The sequence below is a fragment of the Oryza sativa genome, chromosome 10, assembly GCF_034140825.1.
Source record: "Oryza sativa Japonica Group chromosome 10, ASM3414082v1".
Lineage (NCBI taxonomy): Eukaryota > Viridiplantae > Streptophyta > Magnoliopsida > Poales > Poaceae > Oryza > Oryza sativa.
Window position 1 is genome coordinate 6,333,594 of NC_089044.1, and position 7,980 is coordinate 6,341,573.

Consider the following 7,980-nt stretch of genomic DNA (forward strand, 5'->3'; position numbering starts at 1 on the left):
ACAATTAGAAACATTGATATATATAATTACATAGCATATGTACATGTCTAGTGTTCATAATATTATAAGTTTCTCCCTCACAAATATATCTTTTTTACTCTATAGCATGTTCTCTCTCCTACTCTCTTAGATTTTTGAATTTGGGGTCTGCAAGAAGTTCGCTACAAGGGTCGTAGAAATCTCCTAGATGGTTACAGATGTCGCGACGAATGAACCGGTATAAGTCCGCGCAGAAGTTGAGAAGCATTTTATGATCGAACCAGTTTGCGGTATATGGGGTGCTCGGGAGCTATGAAAAATAGAAGAAAAATGATATGTGTTAAAATCAACTTAAATGAACTATTTCTTATATCTAAGAAGCGCGATGACTTATATATGTAAACTCAGTTTTGTATCTCCCACAGATCCTGAGCATCTCGCTGGTCCTCCGGATTTTCCAAGCGACGTCACTTACGGCCCACCTGAAATCTACCAGGGCCGACGTCCAGGGAAATCTTTCGTGTACTACTGACCTCACCCTCCACAAGTACCCAGCGCCACCTCCTCCGCTCGACAGCATCCTCCGCCAGCACCGCTCCCAACTCAACTTCGTCCTTCGTCCGCACCATTCCTTGGCTCGATCTCTACTTTCCGTTCCCACAACTCCTGGGCTTGAGTGCAACCACCCCGTTCCCCGTGCGTCGCTATGCCACCCGAGCCGAGGTCACGAGAGAGCTTGCTGAAGCTAGAAAAAAGAGAAGATCGCGGCACACGTCGGTGCCTTTCCCAGCGAAAGTATCGCTGACATGTGGGGGCATTGGTCCAAAGTATCTAATCAAAGTGAAAACAATTAGGGGTGGTCCAATATTAAATTAAGGTAAAAAACATAGCCCAACATTTAATTTATCCTATTGAAAAATTGAAAAATACGACTATTTTTATTTTTAAGCAATTACTTTATAGAAAATGTTCAATTGAGTAGTTTAGAATAATTCATCCGTCCTAAAATATAATAACTTAGAACCGGATAAGATATTTTGTAGTATTATAAAATCAATCTATTCAGATTCGTAATAAAAATATTCTATCTGGTTCTAAGATATTATATTTTAGAATGGATGGTGTACGTGTTAATGAAAATAAGAAAAAAGCCCAAGTCTAAACGTAGATTAGGACAAGCGCGTGTTTGATCGGGTGGCTTGTAATGTGAAGATCAGGTGGCCTGAAGGTTGAAGCATCTCAAGCTGATGATTTTTGGAAAGCTCAGGCGAGAAGGACACGTGAGCAACAGACGGCTAAATTTCCAACACGTATGATGAGGGCACTTTACACGTGTTCCGGCTTAATTATTGCAACGAGTTGTTCTTGTTCAGGCCACGAGCTGAGCCAAACTCATGTGCGTACGCCTATATCTTTCCAACTTTTGCTCAAATTTTGGCAAAAATTTAGGGCTGTGTTTAGATTTAGGGGTGTAAAGTTTTGGCGTGTCACATCGGATATATAGACACACATTCAAAGTATTAAACGTAGACTAATAACAAATAAATTATAAAATCCGTTTGTAAACTGCGAGACGAATTTATTAAGCCTAATTAATCCATCGTTAGCAAATATTTACTGTAGCACCATATTATCAGATCATGGAGCAATTAGGCTTAAAAGATTCGTCTCGCAATTTACATGTAATCTGTGTAATTAGTTATTTTTCTCATTTATATTTAATACTCTATGCATGTGTCTAAATATTCGATGTGATAGTGTGAAAAATTTTGCTATAAGATCTGAACAAGGCCTTAGACTTCGCCAAAAATTTGGCTATTGCCAAATCTTGCCTTGCCATTAGTAAGGTTAGCAATTAACAGTGGCATAGAACCTAGTAACAAGACGAGAGTAATTTGGAGCAAAGGATTTTTTCTACAAATCTATCCAAGTGAAATGTGAATCCAAGGATGATCCCAAAATGAGCCACGTCATGCAACATATACTTACCGTTGGATTAATATGGTAAAAATATCTGAAACGTACAATTGAAGATTGAGAGGGAGGATCAACAGTAATAGATAAAAATATAGGGAGACCAGAAAAGTCAGGAGGATTCACATCTGATATAGCCAGAATAATTGAGAAGTCGTATAGTTATATTGTAGTCAATATGGAAGGTTGACCGACTAAACAGATAAAGAGATATAAAGGCAAAATTCAGAAACAAAAAGTCCATCGACGACACATCCCATATTCATCTCGATCGCAATCTTCCGCTATCTGCCATCCATCACCATCCCCTCCGCTTCTTCCGCCGTCTGCTGCGGCCTCATCCTTCACGAAAATATGAATTTTTAGCAAAATAAAAATTATTTGAAGAAGAAATGAAAATGTTACCTTGTCCGTTTGTGGATAAAATAGTTTAATTAGCAGAGAATGATATTATTTTAATTGAATAATATTATTTTAAAATAAAAATTATTTTAATTGCATAAAAGCTCGTACCGTGTTTTTATATTTACGAGCTAAAGTTCTAGCGTATGAAAGTCGAAGTATATACTTTAGTCGATACAAAGTCTTCTTTTTTAAGATCCACTGGGATAATGAAAAAGATTTCTATATATCCGACCAAACCGATCAAGAATATCCCAATCCGATAAATCGGTTCAAATTGGTTTACTAATAGGATGCCCCGATCCAGTATAAAATTGGGCTTTTGCTAAAGATCCAATGAGAGGAGTAACAGAGACTTTGGTATTGAATTTTTTCATTTGAGTATCTATTAGAAATGAATTCTCCAGCATTTGATTCCTTACTAACAAAGAATTTATTGGTACACTTGAAAAGTACCCCAGAAAATCGAAGCAAGAGTTTGCTAATTGGTTTAGATGGATCCTTTGCGGTTGAGTCCAAAAAGAGAAAGAATATTGCCACAAACGGACAAGGTAACATTTCCATTTCTTCTTCAAAAGAAGAGTTCCTTTTGATGCAAGAATTACCTTTCCTTGATATCGAACATAATGCATAAGGGGATCCATAACGAACCATATGGTTTTCCGAAAAAAAAAGTAGGGTACATAAAATGTTCCATCTTTCTAGAAAAGATGATTCGTTCCAGAAAGGTTCCGGAAGAAGTTAACCGCAAGCAAGAAGATTGTTTACGAAGAAACAACAAGAAAAATTCATATTCTGTTACATAAGAGTTATATAGGAACTGAAATAGTCTTTTATTTTCTTTTTTCAAAATAAAAATGGATTTCATTGAAGTAATAAAACTATTCCAATTCGAGTAGTAGTTGAGAAAGAATCACAATAAATGCAAGGATGGAACATCTTGGATCCGGTATTGAAGGAGTTGAAGCAAATAGTTTTATTTTATTTTTTACTTTTTATTTTTCAAAATAAAAATAAAATAGTCTTTTATTTTCTTTTTTTCAAAATAAAATACATACGCAACTCCGCCGCCTCATCCTTTCGCCATCGGTCATATCTGTCGTATCCTCATCCTCCAATTCCTCCACCGCCCCATATTTGTTGGAATTATAGAGAGAACAACAACGATAGCATTAATCTCCTAGCTGCTCAAAATATACGCTTATTTCAATGATACAAAGGGTTGCTACCATACCATCGCCCGCTGCCCAACCGTGCTGCACTAGCTCTGCTTTGCTACACAGAACCTAAGTTCTTCAGCTGCTCAAACTTCACGTTTCAAAGGAGCATGGGAAAGAGAGATGAGCCATTTTTCAGCTCCTCGAACTCGCACTTAGATAGAAAGATGGGAGAGAGACGGAGAATATGGTAGAGTGGTGAACCATTCAGCCTCAGCTTCTGCTGCTTTGAAAACGATAATATTTGAATGGTAGAGTGGTGAACCATCGAGCATATGGTTTCACAAATCAAATATTATCACCCTGTATAATGTCCACAATTCAATGTTACCTCTGTATATATTTGATACATGTAACAACCAAATCTACAGATATGTTTTACCTCAGTGATGTCACTTTAGTCGATAAATTATACATCGTACAGAATAATGGCTACTGTTTGTTGAAATAGAATAAAACCATCTATTTCCCATATGTTATCTTTCATATTTCTCTTCAACTCCAAATGTATGTAGCTCCCAATTTGTACTTGAAGGGTTGAGGCATAAAAAAACTGTAAATTCCGCAGCAACGCGCAGGGTACCATCTAGGTAATATTACTATCCAGCTCCTTTCAAACAGTGCAATCTGTCAGACAATTTTTCAATTACATGACATCATTAATATATTTTTCTAGGCACACCACTACATGATTGATTTTCCTGGACGTCCCCTTTTTGTTTCCATGCGGTCCGTAAGTGGAACCTCACAGAAAAATAGAGGACCGGCGCCGGGGTGTCGCCCGCATGGGAAAATCGATTTTCCTGTGCGGGCATCCTAACCCAACCGCACGGGATATTTTGCCTCCTTTCCCTCCCACCCACTTCAAAATTTTCCTATCTCTCTCCACCTTTTTCCTGTGCAACCTCAACCACTCCCACCTCCACCTCTCTCTCTACCTTATCTCTTCTCCCTCAACCACTCCCACCTCCACCTCTCTCTCTCCAACTTATCTCTTCTCTCCGGCTTCCCACCCTCCTCTCCCTGGCCGGCTTCCCCTCCTCCTTCCCCCTCCCCTGGGCGAGGCGGTGACCGGGCGCGGCGGCAGCCTGGGCGACGATGGCGGCGGCTGCGCGAGGCGGCCGGGCCGACGCCTCCTCTCCTCCTCCTTTGCATGGCGCCTGGTCGACGGTGGCTGGAGGGCGCGGCAGCGGTGGGCTCGACGGCGGCGGGCGGGCGCGGCGGCGGCGGGCGGACATGGGGAGGTGGCGGCCGGCAGCAGCATGCGCGCGGCCGACGATGACGATGACGGCGAGGCGGCGGCCGGGAGCAGCGTGCGCACGGCCGACGTCAACGACGAGACGGCATCCGGAAGTGGCGTGTGCGCGACGACGATGACGACGATGGCAATGCGGCGGCCGGGAGCGGGTTGACGACGACGAATAGGCAAGACGGCGAGCCGGCCGCAGCAGCGAGCGGGCGAGGCGGCGACTGGGCGAGCCGGGCGCTGGGAGCTAGGCGCGGCCGCGCGGCGACCAGGCCAGGCGGCGAGCTGGGCGCGGTGGCGGCTGGGCGAGTCGGGCGAGGCGGCGAACCGGGCGCGTCGGCAGCCCAGATGACGACGTCAACGAGGAGGACTGTTGACGTAAAACACGAGGCCTAGGAGATCTGCTTAACTCCAGTGCAGGTCCAAAACTCGCCTTCGGGTATGCTAGCGTGCCAGTTGATTTGATCCTGCAATCAACAAGAAACAAAGACAAAGAAACCGCTGTCATATATCTTTGAGCCGATATCATATATGTATCGATCGGCAGTCATGAATAAATAAGAAGGAACTAAATCTACTCGATCGGCTGTAGATATTAACAATATATACTCCTTATATCGATATATACTTAAATCAAGTGATTGGGATAGATCGGTCGCCATACCGAGACAATATAAATCACTTAGATCGAAATATATATTAATAATGGGACTATATATGTTCATAGCATAGCCAATCAGATAGATCTAGCATGTATCGGCTAATACTCCGATAGCACTCTATATTAAGATATTAAAGCAAGTAGAATATAACAAACAAATGCCTAATATACTTAAATGCAACGAGATCTTAACATAAAGGGTAGATTTAACATGTCAACGAAGCATGTAAAGTAAATATAGTTAAATCAAGCAAGATTGGCTAAAACCCCGATACTACCCTAATCGTCAACTAAGAAGCAGGCTAAAGATTGAGATTCTAATCACGACTTATAAGATCAAACCTAACTGATGAAGCTATAAGAATGAAAAGAAGGACAATATCTAGACAATCAAGCTATTGGAAGTTTCATAGAGTGGTGGATATCCTATATAATCTAAGTTAACATTGATATCTAACCTAATCGGCTGCCTTCTACCGATAGATGTTAGCCGATTGTATGTTAGATAGCGATATTGCCAGAGATTATGTAAGATATATGATAACTCGACGAATTACATAAACAAGATTAGAGTATCATAAAGATGGAAGCACTAATCCTGAGAACTCAAGCCGCCATAACAAGTTTTACCTCTTGTTGAAGATCGAAATCAATGCAGCTCAACCCGAAAGCAAGAACTCGTCGAAACAAAACGAAAGTAAAAGGGTGGCGATGCCCCGAGATTGTATTGAACGTGTGTTCATTGATTACATAGGGTTCGGGGTCTATTTATACCCGAGAATTACAAACTATGTCCACATCGGACACGACTCTTATCCCTAACAAACTCTAAGATACCATAAGTCTTTATGGCAGACTTTTACCCAAATATATCTCTAAGGAAATTACATAGAATATCCTAATTAATAGATACAATTGCTTTCTCAGGACTCTATCCATGTGTGGCAATCATCACAAAGCACATTAACTTAACCCGATAATGTATACCGAGTCGTGTTGTCGGAATCGGCTGTATCGACTCACCCAGTCTGACTCGGATTCAGCCGATCTTGGTCGTAGCCGATTTGGACTCCAGCCGATTCTTACTCTGTTTCCGGGACAATCTCTATCTCGATTCCACCTCGATTTCTCCTTTACATCCGATCCTCGGATTACCAAATTTGGTCGTTAACACATACCCCCCTAGTTCGGAATATTGGATAATGTTTCGGATTTGCCATATGCCGACCCCGAGAGAAATCCGCTATTGTCGTTTTCCGACCGTTATTCCATTGCTTTAAATACTAACCGTTGTCCCCGAGAAACTCACACCGTTTTCCTCCGTTTTCACCGCCGAAGCAAACTCTTCCCTCTCTCTCTCTCTCCAGCGATTTCCCCGTCGTGCAAGGCGACCCCCAAGCAATCCCATCTCTGGCCAGATCTCCGCCTACGGCGATGTCGTCCTCTGCCAACCCGTCTGTCGCGCCATCAGCCGTGTATGCTGAGGTAAGTTCTCATCGGCTAGATCTCCTTTCCTCGGAACAGATTGGTTTTTCTATTCCTCATCTCATTTTCCCCTCCTTGGTTCTTTTGAATTTGTAGCACCTCTCCAATCTAGTTGCAATTCCAAGCCTCTCGCACGAAAACTACTACTTTCTCGGCCCAGTTGGTAACCCTGATACTACTGAGTTCATCATCGGTGAAACAAATATGATCCCTTTCAGATTAGCCAACCCAGATCTAAGTCACTGGAAGAACACCTTTAAATCTTGGTCATCTCTCGAGAAATCTCTACCCGAGAAAAGTTGGAGTACATGGTTCAAGCGCATGTCAGCTAGCAAAAGAGTTCATTGGGATGAAATTGGAATCGGCCAAGCACTCGACCTCACCATAGCCAACTCGGCCAAAGACGAACCCTTAATGGCAGCCGCCTCCTATTTCTGGTCCAACACTATCAATGCCTTCTTGTTCAACCAAGGGCCGATGACCCTGACTCTAGTAGACATCACCATGATCACCGGTCTAGATGTCACTTCATTGGCTAACCCTATGAATTTGAAAACGAGGAATCAATATGACTTCAAGACCAAGAGCATAGGCGGCTGGTCAGGTTATGTGGCAGCATATATGGGTCAAGGCTCTGTCACCCCTCAAGAGCATGTGGCCTTTCTGCTGATGTGGCTAGAAAAATTCCTCTTCCGTGGATCAAGTTGTGGCCCTACAACCAATTGGCAGTTTGTAGCCGAAGCCTTGGAAACGAAGAGACAATTTCCTTTAGGTAAAATCCTCCTCGGCTACTTGTATCAAATGCTTAACAATGCATCGGCTAAGATAGCCGTCGGCTCAGTAGTCGGAGTAGGTGGACCATGGTGGTTATTACAGTCTTGGCTGAATCTAGTAGTCATGAAATTTGTCAATCGACCATCTGTAACAGAAGCCGAATTCCCGAGACTGGAGCCGGTCGTAGATGATGATGGGGAAGAACGCACCCATCGTAGGTGTACATCTTATGGAGAATATGC